This window comes from Lepidochelys kempii, unplaced genomic scaffold (genome assembly GCF_965140265.1).
Source record: "Lepidochelys kempii isolate rLepKem1 unplaced genomic scaffold, rLepKem1.hap2 scaffold_54, whole genome shotgun sequence".
NCBI classification, from domain to species: Eukaryota; Metazoa; Chordata; order Testudines; family Cheloniidae; genus Lepidochelys; species Lepidochelys kempii.
Window position 1 is genome coordinate 693,917 of NW_027333639.1, and position 16,929 is coordinate 710,845.

At 48.6% G+C, this 16,929-nt stretch overlaps 1 protein-coding gene across 14 annotated transcripts in view; it reads right to left on the reverse strand.

The window, feature by feature from the left end:
- Positions 1–7,924, reverse strand: part of LOC140904640 (myelin-oligodendrocyte glycoprotein-like) — a 51,194-nt gene extending 43,270 nt beyond the window's left edge. For 6 of the 14 annotated variants that reach the window (XM_073327063.1, XM_073327064.1, XM_073327061.1 and 3 more), the window contains exon 1: positions 7,717–7,923. The gene's annotated coding sequence lies outside the window, so the exon portion shown is untranslated. Of the gene's footprint in view, positions 1–7,689 lie in introns of all 14 variants that reach the window. The other 8 variants (XM_073327066.1, XM_073327069.1, XM_073327068.1 and 5 more) reach the window with 5 other exon arrangements.
- Positions 7,925–16,929: the final 9,005 nt, after the last annotated feature.

Genomic DNA, 16,929 nt, shown 5'->3' on the forward strand with positions numbered 1-16,929 from the left:
GTTTACCTCATGTTATTAAAGATTCTCTGCTACACCGAGACTCTGTGCTTGCGAGAGGGGCCTCGAGCCAGTTTTACATTTGATTTGATGAGAGGAGATTTGCATTTGATGAGAGGGAACCCCTATGTACTGAACCCGGCCCTTGCTGCTATCAACTTGGCCTGGCAGAAGGGTTACAATTAGAAGGGGGAGAATGATATTTGTTGGCATCCGAGAAGGACATGGGGTGGTCTTCACAAAGGTACTTAGGTGCCTGAGTCCCATTTTTAGGCACTGCTATGACCCACAAAACCGCTGCTTGGCTGCTGCCCAACCCTGTAGGTGCCTGAACTCACTTGGCTGCTCAGCACCTAAGTTTTTGCAGCACAAATTCCCCAGCCTAAGTTTCTGCCTCCGTTCATGTGCACTGCTGACTCCCCCAAGGTTTCCAGATGTCTATCTCCTGGCTAACCCCCAAAACAATCCACAACCTGGGGAAAGATAGGCAGAGGAGCACCTATCTCGTGTATTAGACCTGATCTGGGAGACAAGCTGAGAGGCTCCCTAGTTCCACACAAAGCAGTTGCGGAGGAGGGGGAAGCTCATTTCCTTCACAATGTTTAGCCACATAGTTAGGGCATACATCATGGATATGGGAGACCTCCAATTCAAATCCCCCCTCTGCCAGAAGAGTAGAGATTTGACCAAGTCTCCGATAACTGTTCCAGGCTATGGTATATTCTAGTTTAAGTTGTTCCACTTAAATATTAATTGGGCCAGAGGAAAGTGTGACAATCACTCTATGGTGGATAGAGCATGCCCTGAGAGATGGCAGAGCCATGTTCAATTCCCTGCTCCTCCTCCAGCAGAGAGGGGGATGTAAACCAGGGATTTCCCACATTCCAGGTGAGTCTCCCCAGCTCCTGGGCTAATGATTGTTTTGTGTGGCACTAGGCAGCCTCTGAGCCCAGAATAGCCCCACACCCCAAGTTAGGCGGAGAAGCACTTATCTTCCCTCAGCTGAAAATCACTAGCAGAGATAAACACATTCCTGCAGAAGGGTTTAGCACACACCCCTCTTACTTTTCCCCCACTGGTTAGCTTAGGCAGCTCCCCACCAAGCGTGCTGGCGTTATGAACCGCATTCTAAGGTGCCGGTGTCTCCCCATTCATTGTATACAGAACCTGGGCACCTACCTCAGGCTTTGTGAATTGTAGTGTGTTGCTGTGATTTTCTAGACGCCTGAAAGTTAGGCATTGTGATGCTCAGTGTCACAGCCCTTAAGTGCCTTTGTGAATCTAGCACATGCCAGCCTTGATCAATACTCAGACTGTGAAGTGTAGAGGAATATTAACACCAGGAGTGAGACTGGACCACATGGTCTCCTGGCTCCCAGCCCAGTACACCTCCCTCTAGCCTAGGGATGTTAAACTCATTCTGTGCAGTTGGCCAAATTCCATTTTTATTATGATCTCGGGGCCAGGGTATCCATTTAGGACTCACCACTCTCCTCCTTCCACAGTGGCGCCCTCACCAACCCCAATGAGATATTAAGAGCAGAATGCAGCCTTTATAGAGTAAATTCACTTTTCATTATCATCACAGTGTGTTACTTCTTCAGGGCCTTGTTATCATGCTCAGCATCACTCAGTGGGGAAAACGGTCCCAACTGTGACCACCATTCTCTCTGTCTGTTGTTCCTCTTCCTTCCCCATCCTCCCTTTTCTTTTTTCTTTCTCTTCCCTTACTTTTTATGTCTCCTCCTGTCCTTGCTCAGCATTATTTCCCATCAGCTACCACCATTTCACCTCCACAGCTTCCCACCCACCCCCTTCCCTATCCTAGTGGCTAAAATGGACAGTGGTAAAATAGTTAATGCTAAGGTAATGACAGAAATGACCCCCAGGTTCACACCTTACACACCATTGCAAAAATGTTTGTACAAGGCATGCCTTCTGAAGTGTCGTTTAAAAACACATCATTTGCTGATCAATCATATCATGGCAAAATACAGCACATAGGAGCGTTACATGTGAAGTTAGCATAAACTAAAATCATAACTAAAAGTACGTTTTCCAGGTATGTCTGGGGAGTGGCCAAACCAGTTCCTCAGAGACAAAGGGCAAGCTCATGCCTTGGCCAGATGAAAACAAGGCTGATGGACAATTACCTGCTAAGTGGCCATTCTTTGACAGGCAAAGGGGCAGGACAAAAATCTACATCCTGGCAAAGAAAAAGCATGCAGTTCCATCCACAGACTGCCTGTCGCCTTGCTCCCAGCTGGAAATTCTTCTCAAAGGGGGGACAGGATTATAAAAAGGAGGGGTAGACACCCCAGGGTCCCTCCTCTCTCTCTCCCCCCACCAATCACATTCTCTATACCTGAAAAGACATAGGAAGCAACTGTTGAACTCTGGGGGAGGGGTCCTGACTTAAAGAGTTTGGTCTGTAAGACTGCTGAAAGCATTGGTGAAAAACTTGGCTTGAATCTAATATAGTTTGTTAAATTAGACACTAGTAAGCTTTCTGTCTTTATTTTTCTTGTAACCATTTCTGACTTTTATGCCTCATTACTTGCACTCACTAAAAATCTATTTCTTTGTAGTTAATAAGCTTGTTTTAATGTTTTACCTAATCCAATGTGTTTACATTGAAGTGTCTGGATAACTCTATTTAAAGTAATAAACTGCTATATTATTCCCTTAAAGGAATAATGAACATAGTATATTTGTACTGTCCAGGAGAGGGCTGGGCATTACTTTTCTGGGAGGCAGCCTGGGACTGGGAGTATGCCAGGATCACCCTATGGTAAATTTTAAGGCCAGTAACAGCCAAGGTGTGGCTGACTGACTGCAGCACACACAGACATAGCTGGGAGTGACTTACACACTGGAGGCTGTTTGTGAGGAGTCCAGGTTGGAGGCTACAGCAGCAAGGCATTGTAGAGGGCCCCCAGGTTACAGGGCAGGGGTGATGCTGCTGCTGCTCATTGATCTGGACTGTACCCTCATATGTCACAAAGGTTTAAAACAGAATTATTGGAAACAAAAGCTGAGATTCTGTACTATTTAAGGATTAGCACCGGGCCTTCTCATTCTGCGGTTTGAAAAATAAGGAATAAGGGCTTCTTATTTTAAATGATGGTCCTTGATTCAGGTCCAGCTGGCACATTCCGGGGTGCAGTCCATACCAGTGAGGTGTGTCACGGCCTGTTCTGCATCCTGGGGTACTTCACAATGCCTTTCTGCTGCAGATCCCAGTCTGGGCTGCTCACAATCAGCTTGCCAACATGCGGGTCACACCCTGAGTGTCTGTGCATCACCGCAGCCCTGGCCCAGCAACTGCGACCCCAGCAGCAACACTCCAGCTACACACTGGCTTCCGCTAGCCTTGGTTACTCCCTGCAGAGTGACTCCAACACACTCCTAGTCCCATACTTTCCCAAAAATGTGTGTTCGGCACTGCCCACCCCTCTCCTGGGCAGTGCAGATATTAAAGATTCATGGCCCTTGTAAGGGGTCAGTGCACAACATTTTATAACTTTAACTGGAGTTACCAAACAGCTCAGTTTAAACACAACACTGGATTAGTTTAAATTAAAAATAAAATAAGTTTATTTAACTATAAAGAGATACATTTTAAGTGAGTACAAATATAAGACATTAAAGTCAGAAATGGTTATAAGAAAAAATAAAGATAAAATGCTTACTAAGTAGCTAAAACTTAACAAGCTAGACTTGGTTCAAGGTAAAATCCTACCACATATTCCCAGCAACAGGAATGAACAAAATCACACGTCAGGCTCTACCTGGAATGTCAAAGGGCTAGTTCCTTTGTTTTCTTAGGTGGGATAGAGAGACACGAACTGGAATGTTTTTGCCTCTTTTATAGTCCAGACACCCCTTGAAGTGGATTCTTCTGAAGATTACACCTCAAAACAAAGTTTGGTCAAACAGTAAAGAAGGCAAAATAGAGTCTGGGGTGAAGGAGGCGCCATGCTTTTTCTTCTCACCTGTGTTTGCTGAAATGCAGATTTGGCTTGTCTCCTGCCATTCCACCCCTTGCGGTCTTGAGGACCCTTTTTACTAGTGTAGGTATTAGTAAATATTAACCCTTTTAGTTCTTTATTTCTGTATATTTGATTCATTTATAGATAGAAGTACTGGGATTAATCTGCAGCAAGGGAGATTTAGGTTAGATATTAGAAAAGCTTTCTAACTATAAGGGTAGCTAAATTGTGGAATAGGCTTCCAAGGGAGGTTGTGGAGTCCCTATCATTAGAAGCTTTTAAAAACAGGTTGGACAAGCAGCTGTCAGAGATGGTCTGGGTTTACTTGGTCCTGCCACAGTGCAAGGGGCTGGACTTTATGACTTCCCAAGGTCCCTTCCAGTCTCACATTTCTATGATTCTATTATTAGAATCTTTAGAATCTTTGTCTTCAATAGAGTATGTCTGAACTCTAAGGTCCAGAATATTGGTCCTTGACTGATAAGTAACCATATTCAGGAATGTTATGCATTATGCTATATTTTAACAATCTTGGCCACTTTCATGTCTATAAAACTTCAGATATTCTTGGAAACCACCTCCATTATAAATAAATATAGATAATGGTTATATAAGCATATATCAACTTGGGAAACTAATAAGGGATGATTGTTACAGCAGATGTTTTCTGTTGGGGAATCCCCAGGGAAGAATAACTGCGGGCTGAGAATGACCCACTGAGAGATGTTATCTTGAAGAATTGTTAGTCCCCTCAGATGTAAATAATCATGCCTTCACACATAAATCAGGTAAAATAAAAATGTATAGAACTGACATCACAACGTATTTTTCTGGGAGTCTTGGCAAAGAGGATTTCTTTGTCTACAACCCTATATAATGATACTGGAGTGATGAAGTGGGGATTCTCTTAATGTTTTCTTTGAATACTCTGTGTGTGCCTCAGTTTCCTCTATGTGTTGCATAAGTATCTAGGTGGTGGAATAAGGGTATGTGATCATTGCAGAGAATGTAGAGGGCAGGTGTGGCTTCTGTCTTGCTCCCTGGGCCCAGGCAACAGCTGGACACTCTGTATCCCAGCAACTGATGGCCAGGCCCCATATTTTGCAAGGAACCAGCTGAAGGAGTTGGAGAACAAAGTGAGAGGTGAAGGTTAGGTGACCAGTTTGCCCAGGAAAGAGACAAAGCACAGAGGAGGGGCAACAGGGCGTGACTGAGGGTGGGCTGCTGGAAGCTGGACAGTCTTGTTTGGGACTCGGGGAGAGAGCCCAGGGCTCTGAGCTCTGGATCCCCTCAAGATGGACTTTGCTGAATCTTCCTACTTTCTGCGCTAACAAGAACTGTTCTACGCTGTGTTCCCAACAACTAATAAACCTTCTGTTTTATAACACTGGCTGAGAGTCACTGCTGACTGCAGAATTGGGGTGCAGGGCCCCTTTGGGGGGAGTGTAAGGCTTCCCCAGGTGGACTCACTACGGAAAGCTCACAGTGTGAAACAGGGGTGCTGAATGCTCCGAGGTCAGATCCAGGAAGCACTGAAGGAGGCTTGCCCTAGTGAGAGTGCACCCTAAGGGGAGTCACACTACAAGAAGTCCCTGTCTGAACTTCATTCAGAGTGGTTCCAGAGCACCGAGCCTATGCACTCCATGTCAAATGGTATGGGAACTTGGAGAGTGAAAACTAAGCCTCCCACCAGATACAGTGAAGCAGAGACACAGATCCAGCTCTTGGTCTAACAACAAAGAGTGGTAATGTATTTCTTTCTTTCTGAATTCTGTGTAATGCTGTACTAATCTCTGATTGATAATCTTATATTAAATAATTCCAGCTGAGCCTGTTATTCGACAATCTTGAGTCATTAACTCAGACATGCAACACTACTTTGTAAACTGAGGTAATCACACATTACTTTGTTTAAGACAGACCTCTTGCACAACTTTTGTATAGGCTGGTCTCTATGGTTTTGAACATGTGCTGATACAGGGGGATGTCATAACTTTACGTATAACGTTGCAACATACATTTCACCATGATATTAGTGACCATCGAGTTGTTTTCAAACGATACCTCATAAGGCATATTTTGTACAAAGATTATTACACTAGTGTGTAGGGTGTAAACACAGGGTGCGTTGCCTCACACCCACACAGTAGATCTCAGCAGTGGGAGTCCAGCGGCGTGAGTTTAGGTGCCTCCTCTCTTTCAGCACGTAGTGCACTTGCCAGACAAACAAACTGGGGAGCACTAAGAAACGAGACAATATTGGCCAACATGCACCTTGACACAAGATGGAGGCACCACCTGCAAAGAACTCAGGGCCCCTTGGTCCTAGCTTGAGGCACAGAGCTCCCAAAGCAGGAGGAATAAGGGGCTGTCCCTCTCTTGGGGATCAGGGGGGTCCCAGGAGGGGTCTACATTTTTTCCTGTGATGTAGGTAAAAAAGCATTCAAAGACTTGTGGGTTGTTGAAATCAGCTCACTTGTAAGGTGCTCTAGCTCAAATAACTCCAGATTTTCCCACAAACTTGATCTCGCTTCCCTCCCTCCTTCCCCCCATCCGTCCCCCCATGACCATCAGGCTGAGCTGACTTATCTTTTGAAATTTAGAGAGGATGCAAAAGTTGGCTTTAAACAAAAACTGCCTATGTCTCCAGCTCTCCTCCGGGGCTCACACCGATTTATGCCAGCTGATATCCTGGTAAGGGTTTCTGATGGTGAAGGGTTTACCAGGAATCCAGGTTACAGTGGCACTTCTTGTGTTCACACCACACACACAGAGAAGTTAAATAAAAATGTAAGTTTTTTTCTTAGATTTCAGAACACACAAGAACCCAACACTAAGAACAGACACAAATCAGTCTGCTCCCTAAAACAGAGAGCTGCAATTCTCCCCACCTTACTTTAAGCTGTCTGTCTGCAAAGTGACTGCTGGCACAGTTACATGCTTAGCTGCAGAGCCCTCTAGCCTGGAAATGGGACCATGGAATTCCTCCCACCACCTTAAAGCGATAGCTGGCAATCCAACACAGTTGGACCTCAGTACACCCCAGCACTGAGGATCTCTAATTTCTCCTGCATTCAGACAGCCATTGAGGGTCAGTGCAGCCCAGGGAAGTGGGTACAACCAGGGCTGCCAGGGAATGCACTGGCTCAACCCCTGCACTCAGTGACTCCTGCTGATGGGGCTCTAGCAGGTGTTAAATCTGAACCCTCTTCTGGGAGAACCCTAAGGACAGCAGCAGAAGTAACACCATCAGCCTTCTGTCTGGGTAACTCCCCCCTCTCCCTGGCATAGAAAGGTCTTCATGGCCCAACCCCTCTCTGCAGCAGCCATATTTAATCTGGCCTACGCCATTTCCCTTCTTCTAATCTCTTAGAGCAGAACTTCAGAGGTATGAGCTGATGGCAAATGCACACAGCCAATGGAGAAGGAGAACGAGAGAGCACAAACTTCTCCGACGACAGCTTGCAGGAAAGTCACCAGAGCAGAAGTGCTGGAGTGTAAATGTAATTCGACGATATCATGCAGAAGAGCGAATAAACAGACACTATTTCAGCCTGTGTTACAGGGTAATGGAAAAGGGCCGCAAAGATCTCTGAGCATTTTAGACATTTCTACAGCAATATTTAAAGTAGGAAAGTGAGAGCCCTGGACGGACTCCCTGCCATAGGAACAGTTCCCAAGAAGAATAATAGAGCCTCACCCACAGCAATTGAGGGCTGACACTCACCTGCCTGATGGATCCTACAGGCAAGTGCATAGGCTAGCGGCAGAGAAAGGGCTCCCAGCTTCAGAACTGCCAGGTCTGCATGACAAGCGAACTTCTCTGTATTTACAGCTGCATTTCCCACTAGGCACGTCTGACTCTAGTCTGTTCAATCAGCTATTGCTGGTTAACTTACAGCAATTTTATCAGCTTCCGAATGAAAGTGAAACCAAAGTTACAGGAAGCCCATTTATGGTATGCAGAGATAAAAGACTTAAAGAAACACACACACAGTCCCAGGGAGTTGACAATTTCAGGGAGAGCAGATGCAATTTTCCCTGGTTTGGAAGGTGACAGTTTTAGTTTTTAAGGCTTTTCCCTGCTCCCTCAGAGTCACTGTCATAACAATCAATTGTATTTCTGTCCCCACAAGCACTACACTTTTCTGACTGAAGCAGTGTGCCAGGGTGCAGAGTTAATAATCAGACCTCAGTAGTAGCCCTTGGCCAAGGCAGGAAAGGCCTCCCTGGGATTCCAAGTAATTCACAAGTTTTCTGGTGCAAAATAAAACAAACTCTGAGAGACAGGCCACATTCTCCTTTCACAGTGGAGCAATAAACACCAAGAGCCATATTCTGCCTGGCCTTCATGCAGGTGTTTAGTGTGAGCTCATAGGGCTCAGAGAGGCTTTCCCTCCCTCCTTGCATGGCCTACATAAAGTCCCCCAACACCCTGTACTGGTAAGACTAGGGCAGGGCAGCCTACAAAGGGGTGCCGCAGCTGGCATGCTCCCACTGCATGTGCTGTAACCCAACCATTATCTTCATACCTCCAGAGCTGACTTCCAAGCAGAAAGGCCCTGTCTATCTCCAGGGTACGCGAGAAGGGACCAGCCCCTTCAGCTGAGCCTAACAGGCCCTTCTTTATTTGATAGACTTACGGGGGGAAGATTGAGGGTTGTTCCTGGGGGACGAACAGAGCTCCTCTGATTTATTGGCTGGCTGACTTCATTCATCATTTGTGTGGGATAATGTTTTCCTGCTGGGTGGGTGTCATGAGCTGTTGTGACCCTTATGAATTGTTCAGGCACCCAGAGCATTTTGGAGGGGTATTTTATTGGTAATTTACTCTAAAGAAAGGCTAATAGTAAATAACAGAACTGGTCTTGCATGTTTTCCTCTAGGGGAGGTGTCAGAATTGCCAGGGGACACCAGTTATTTTAACTCCTGCCTCATCTCCCCCAGCCAGAAGTGTCCCATGACTCAGCCAGCCTGCTCAGGAGATTGGGCTCCCCCAAGGAGGCTCCTTTGCTCCCCTCTCAAAAGTGGGGGGGCAATGGCCCTTTGCCCCCCTCCCCAGTGCCTATGGAAGAAACCCATTTCAGTGGCTCCTTGGGAAGGAGAGGAGCCAACGGGCCAGCTAGGCCCTGGCAGAGGACCCAGGGCTGGGACTACATGGACAGATCCCCCAGAGCCCCTCCTGTTGCAGCAAGCAGGGGTCATTGTATAGAGCTGCCCTGATGTCCCCTCTCCTCCTCTCATGGATCCATATAGGATTGGTGCCATGCTCCAGCTTTGGAACAGTCTCTCGGAGGAAGCCCTTTGATGTGCCAGACCCCTAGAGGTCTCACTCTTCCCCCAGGGTAAGACACGTGGCTTCACTGCCTCCTGAGACTGGACTTGTGGACCTTCAGCACTCCTGCTTCACACCAGGAGCCCTGTTCAGCGAATCCAGCTGAGACAGACTCCTGATGGAGACTTGTCCACTCTTCAGGGATTAAGACACCTCACCAAGCATTTGCAGTAACATTCAAAGAGCATTGACTAATAAAGTAGGGTGACCACCCATCCCGAACTGGATGGGACAGTCCTGACAGACAGAGTTCAAGTCCCAGTCCCGGGCTGAATGACCCCAGGACAGCATTTGTCCTGGATTCCCTGTGGCACTGCTGTGCATCTGCCCAAGGCTCAGGGGCTGCACCAGCCTCTTCCCAGGGGTGGGTGGGCTGAGGTGGGCTTCACGACAAGGCCCTGCCCCATGCTCCTCCTCTCCCCCCTGAGGTCCCCTCCCCAGGCCAGATCAGAAGCTAGAGCTGGGCTACTGTGAGGAACCCCAAACGCTGTACCTGCCCTGGGCAGCATGCCATGGGGGGCAGAGACATGGACCAGGATATAGGCCTGGGATCTGATCAACCCCCCTCCCCACAGTAAACCAGCCTTGGGTGAAATTCAGGGAGTTCACCACTAAAATCGAAAAAAAGAATATCCTGCTGCTGATAAAGCACCCCCATCTCAGGAATGTCCCTAATGGGAGTTGTAACCACCAAGGTTGTAAAGTAGAAACACGCAGGCTCTGGGAAAATTTTAGGGAGTATACAGAGACTCAACAAATGGTAAGATAGGTTTAGTAGATTTGAAGGAGGAGATTTGATAGTTCTATCTATATAATGTAAATGAAAAACAATGCTCTTTGGAAATCAACTCCAGACTGCAGTACAATAACAAACTGCAAAACACCATATTCCCTGCATGACTCTGATGTATGTGGGCACACGCTGGGCACGTCAGGGGTAGCAGAGAACAGCAGGAGGGAGGGAGAGAAGGGAGAGGAGTTCAGCGGGGAGCCCAACAGGTACGTGTGGTGCTGGGCACACAGGCGTTATTGCTGAGCTGTAATGTGTGTCTATAACACAGCTGCCACATTCAATAGGAGCAAGGCAGAGCAGAGTCCGGGGGAAGAGGTGGGGAGGCAGCCAGAGTGGGTGTACCAGGCTGTGCTGTCACCATGTGTGTTTTCTCTGTGACCTTGCTAGAAAGGGGCTAGGCAGAGGCAGCAGGTCCAGTGGTTAGAGCAGGAAATCTCTGCCCTATTTACAACTGAGCTAATGGCTCCCTGCCCTCTCCTGTTCCCCACGATATGCTGAACTGGACGTGTCTGTCCCTGGGAGCTCAGTAAATCCCTCCAATACCTTCCCTCTGCCCAACCCAGCTCCCCTGTCCACATCTGTGCCGGTGGCCCATGGGGTTCCTCTCTGGGGAGTTCAGGAGTGGCGGGTGGTGCTGTATTACTCTGAGGTGAGTTAATGATGAATGAACCAGCCTGGCCATAGTACAGTCAGCACATTTGTTTATTGCCCTGTTTGCTGTTAATGGTTATCAGAATCAGTGATGGTGGGTTAGTGCCTAGGAACCCCAGTCACAGATGTGTAATAAAGAGACATCCCTGGCCCAGGGAGCTCACAATCTACACGACAGACACAATAGGAGTGACAGAGACTCCCAGCACAGGTGTGGGCAGGGAGGGTGAGGAAACACTGAACCAAACTTGACTGTGAGCACTGACCACACTTATTTGTCTGTTTTTAGGAGCAGGAAAACGAGGCCCCAGCACTACTGAATAACAGAATGTTCTTATAGGTTCAGGTCACGGTGCAATGATCAATGTTTTATTCTAAATGTGAACACAGAATCACAACTGGATGGAAATTGAGTGTAAACAGAGGCCAGTGAACATTCATTGTCCCCTTGGAAGCACTGTGCTAGTCTCAAATCCTCAAACTCATGAGTTTTCTTCCCTAGCTTCTGCCTGCATTTTCAAGGACCTGCAGGATAGCTCCTAGGGATGGGCACAGTTTACCCACAACCTACTTAAGGTATGTCTACACTATGGAATAAGGTCGAATTTATAGAAGTCGTTTTTTTAGAAATCGGTTTTATATATTCGAATGTGTGTGTCCCCACAGAAAATGGTCTAAGTGCATTAAGTGCATTAACTCGGCAGAGTGCTTCCACAGTACCGAGGCTAGAGTCGACTTCCGGAGCGTTGCACTGTGGGTAGCTATCCCACAGTTCCCGCAGTCTCCGCTGCCCATTGGAATTCTGGGTTGAGATCCCAATGTCTGATGGGGCTAAAACATTGTCGCGGGTGGTTCTGGGTACATATCGACAGGCCCCCCGTCCCTCCCTCCCTCCGTGAAAGCAAGGGCAGACAATCGTTTCGCACCTTTTTTCCTGAGTTACCTGTGCAGACGCCATACCACGGCAAGCATGGAGCCCGCTCAGGTAACCGTCACCGTATGTCTCCTGGGTGCTGGCAGACGCGGTACGGCATTGCTACACAGTAGCAGTGACCCATTGCCTTGTGGCAGCAGACGGTGCCATATGACTGGTAGCCGTCCTCGTCGTGTCCGAGGTGCTCCTGGCCACGTCGGCTGGGAGCGCCAGGGCAGACATGGGCGCAGGGACTAAATTTGGAGTGACTTGACCAGGTCATTCTCTTTAGTCCTGCAGTCAGTCCTATTGAACCGTCTTATGGTGAGCAGGCAGGCGATATGGATTGCTAGCAGTCGTATTGTACCATCTTCTGCCAGGCAGGCAAAAGATGAGGATGGCTAGCAGTCGTACTGTACCATCTTCTGCCGAGCAGCCATGAGGTGTGGATGGCATGCAGTCCTTCTGCACCGTCTGCTGCCAGCCAAAGATGTAAAAGATAGATGGAGTGGATCAAAACAAGAAATAGACCAGATTTGTTTTGTACTCATTTGCTTCCTCCCCCTCCCCTGTCTAGGGGACTCATTCCTCTAGGTCACACTGCAGTCACTCACAGAGAAGGTGCAGTGAGGTAAATCTAGCCATGTATCAATCAGAGGCCAGGCTAACCTCCTTGTTCCAATAAGAACAATAACTTAGGTGCACCATTTCTTATTGGAACCCTCCATGAAGTCCTGCCTGAAATACTCCTTGATGTAAAGCCACCCCCTTTGTTGATTTTAGCTCCCTGAAGCCAACCCTGTAAGCCGTGTCCTCAGTCGCCCCTCCCTGCGTCAGAGCAATGGCAAACAATCATGCATCTGAGTTGAGAGTGCTGTCCAGAACAGTCACAATGGAGCACTCTGATGGGGCTAAAACATTGTCGCGGGTGGTTCTGGGTACATATTGTCAGGCCCCCATTCCCTCCCACTCTCCGTGAAAGCAAGGGCAGACAATCGTTTCACACCTTTTTTCCTGAGTTACCTGTGTAGACGCCATACCACGGCAAGCATGGAGCCCGCTCAGGTAAACCGTCACCGTATGTCTCCGGGGTGCTGGCAGACGCGGTATGGCATTGCTACACAGTAGCAGCAACCCATTGCCTTGTGGCAGCAGACGGTACAGTATGACTGGTAGCTGTCCTCGTCATGTCCGAGGTGCTCCTGGCCACGTCGGCTGGGAGCGCCTGGGCAGACATGGACACAGGGATTAAATTTGGAGTGACTTGACCAGGTCATTCTCTTTAGTCCTGCAGTCAGTCCTATCGAACTGTCTTATGGTGAGCACGCAGGCGATACGGATTGCTAGCAGTCCTATTGCATCATCTTCTGCCGGGCAGGCAAGAGATGAGGATGGCTAGCAGTCCTACTGCACCGTCTGCTGCCAGCCAAAGATGTAAAAGATAGATGGAGTGGATCAAAACAAGAAATAGACCAGATATGTTTTGTACTCATTTGCCTCCTCCTCCGTCTAGGGGACTCATTCCTCTAGGTCACACTGCAGTCACTCACAGAGAAGGTGCAGCAAGGTAAATCTAGCCATGTATCAATCAGAGGCCAGGCTAACCGCCTTGTTCCAATAAGAACAATAACTTAGGTGCACCATTTCTTATTGGAACCCTCCGTGAAGTCCTGCCTGAAATACTCCTTGATGTAAAGCCATCCCTTTTATTGATTTTAGCTCCCTGAAGCCAACCCTGTAAGCCGTGTCCTCAGTCGCCCCTCCCTCCGTCAGAGCAACGGCAGACAATCGTTCTGCGCCTTTTTTCTGTGCGGACGCCATACCAAGGCAAGCATGGAGGCCGCTCAGCTCACTTTGTAAATTAGGAGCACATTAAACACCACACGCATTGTCCAGCAGTATATGCAGCACCAGAACCTGGCAAAGCGATACCGGGCGAGGAGGCGACGTCAGCGCGGTCACGTGAGTGATCAGGACACGGACACAGATTTCTCTGAAAGCATGGGCCCTGCCAATGCATGCATCATGGTGCTAATGGGGCAGGTTCATGCTGTGGAACGCCGATTCTGGGCTTGGGAAACAAGCACAAACTGGTGGGACCGCATAGTGTTGCAGGTCTGGGACGATTCCCAGTGGCTGTGAAACTTTCGCATGTGTAAGGGCACTTTCATGGAACTTTGTGACTTGCTTTCCCCTGCCCTGAGGTGCATGAATACCAAGATGAGGGCAGCCCTCACAGTTGAGAAGCGAGTGGCGATAGCCCTGTGGAAGCTTGCAACGCCAGACAGCTACCGGTCAGTTGGGAATCAATTTGGAGTGGGCAAATCTACTGTGGGGGCTGCTGTGATGCAAGTAGCCCACGCAATCAAAGATCTGCTGATATCAAGGGTAGTGACCCTGGGAAATGTGCAGGTCAGAGTGGATGGCTTTGCTGCAATGGGATTCCCTAACTGTGGTGGGGCCATAGACGGAACCCATATCCCTATCTTGGCACCGGAGCACCAAGCCGGCGAGTACATAAACCGCAAGGGGTACTTTTCAATAGTGCTGCAAGCTCTGGTGGATCACAAGGGACGTTTCACCAACATCAACGTGGGATGGCCGGGAAAGGTACATGACGCTCGCATCTTCAGGAACTCTGGTCTGTTTCAAAAGCTGCAGGAAGGGACTTTATTCCCAGACCAGAAAATAACTGTTGGGGATGTTGAAATGCCTATATGTATCCTTGGGGACCCAGCCTACCCCTTAATGCCATGGCTCATGAAGCCGTACACAGGCAGCCTGGACAGTAGTCAGGAGCTGTTCAACTACAGGCTGAGCAAGTGCAGAATGGTGGTAGAATGTGCATTTGGACGTTTAAAGGCGCGCTGGTGCAGTTTACTGACTCGCTTAGACCTCAGCGAAACCAATATTCCCACTGTTATTACTGCTTGCTGTGTGCTCCACAATATCTGTGAGAGTAAGGGGGAGACATTTATGGCGGGGTGGGAGGTTGAGGCAAATCGCCTGGCTTCTGGTTACACGCAGCCAGACACCAGGGAGGTTAGAAGAGCACAGGAGGGCGCAGTGCGCATCAGAGAAGCTTTGAAAACCAGTTTCATAACTGGCCAGGCTACGGTGTGAAAGTTCTGTTTGTTTCTCCTTGATGAAACCCCCCGCCCCTTGGTTCACTCTACTTCCCTGTAAGCTAACCACCCTCCCCTCCTCCCTTCGATCACCGCTTGCAAAGGCAATAAAGTCATTGTTGGTTCACATTCATGCATTCTTTATTCATTCATTACACAAATAGGGGGATGACTACCAAGGTAGCCCAGGAGGAGTGGTGGAGGAGGGAAGGAAAATGCCACACAGCACTTTAAAAGTTTACAACTTTAAAATTTATTGAATGCCAGCCTTCTTTTTTTTGGGCAATCCTCTGTGGCGGAGTGTCTGGTTGGCCGGTGGCCCCCCTACCCACGTTCTTGGGCGTCTGGGTGTGGAGGCTATGGAACTTGGGGAGGAGGGCGGTTGGTTACAAGGGGCTGTAGTGGCAGTCTGTGCTCCAGCTGCCTTTGCTGCAGCTCAGCCATACACTGGAGCATACTGGTTTGATCCTCCAGCAGTCTCAGCATTGAATCCTGCCTCCTCTCATCACGCTGCCGCCACATTTGAGCTTTAGCCCTGTCTTCAGCCCGCCACTTACTCTCTTCAGCCCGCCACCTCTCCTCCCAGTCATTTTGTGCTTTCCTGCGCTCTGACATTATTTGCTCCACGCATTCGTCTGTGCTCTGTCAGTGTGGGAGGACAGCATGAGCTCACAGAACATTTCACCTCAAGTGCGTTTTTTTTTCTTTCTAATCTTCACTAGCCTCTGGGAAGGAGAAGATCCTGTGATCATTGAAACACATGCAGCTGGTGGAGAAAAAAAAAGGGACAGCGGTATTTAAAAAGACACATTTTATAAAACAGTGGCTACACTCTTTCAGGGTAAACCTTGCTGTTAACATTACATACATAGCACATGTGCTTTCGTTACAAGGTCACATTTTGCCTCCCCCCACCACGTGGCTACCCCCTCAATCCTCCCCCCTCCCTGTGGCTGACAGCGGGGAACATTTCTGTTTAGCCACAGGCAAACAGCCCAGCAGGAATGGGCTCCTCTGAGTGTCCCCTGAAGAAAAGCACTCTATTTCAACCAGGTGACCATGAATTATATCTCACTCTCCTGAGGATAACACAGAGAGCTAAAGAACGGATGTTGTTTGAACGCCAGCAAACATACACTGCAATGCTTTGTTGTACAATGATTCCCGAGTACGTATTACTGGCCTGGAGTGGTAAAGTGTCCTACCATGAAGGACGCAATAAGGCTGCCCTCCCCAGAAACCTTTTGCAAAGGCTTTGGGAGTACATCCAGGAGAGCCGTGAATGCCAGGGCAAAGTAATCCTTTCACATGCTTGCTTTTAAACCATGTATAGTATTTTAAAAGGTACACTCACCGGAGGTCCCTTCTCCGCCTGCTGGGTCCAGGAGGCAGCCTTGGGTGGGTTCGGGGGGTACTGGCTCCAGGTCCAGGGTGAGAAACAGTTCCTGGCTGTCGGGAAAACCGGTTTCTCCGCTTGCTTGCTGTGTTATCTACAACCTCATCATCATCATCATCATCTTCTTCATCCCCAAAACCTGCTTCTGTATTGCCTCCATCTCCATTGAAGGAGTCAAACAACACGGCTGGGGTAGTGGTGGCTGAACCCCCTAAAATGGCATGCAGCTCATCACAGAAGCGGCATGTTTGGGGCTCTGACCCGGAGCGGCCATTCTCCTCTCTGGTTTTCTGGTAGGCTTGCCTCAGCTCCTTAAGTTTCATGCAGCACTGCTTTGGGTCCCTGTTATGGCCTCTGTCCTTCATGCCCTGGGAGATTTTGACAAAGGTTTTGGCATTTCGAAAACTGGAACGGAGTTCTGATAGCACGGATTCCTCTCCCCATACAGCGATCAGATCCCGTACCTCCCGTTTGGTCCACGCTGGAGCTCTTTTGCGATTCTGGGACTCCATCATGGTCACCTCTGCTGATGAGCTCTGCATGGTCACCTGCAGCTTGCCATGCTGGCCAAACAGGAAATGAGATTCAAAAGTTCACAGTTCTTTTCCTGTCTACCTGGCCAGTGCATCTGAGTTGAGAGTGCTGTCCAAAGCGGTCACAGTGGAGCACTCTGGGATAGCTCCCAGAGGCCAATACCGTGGAATTGTGTCCACAGTACCCCAAATTC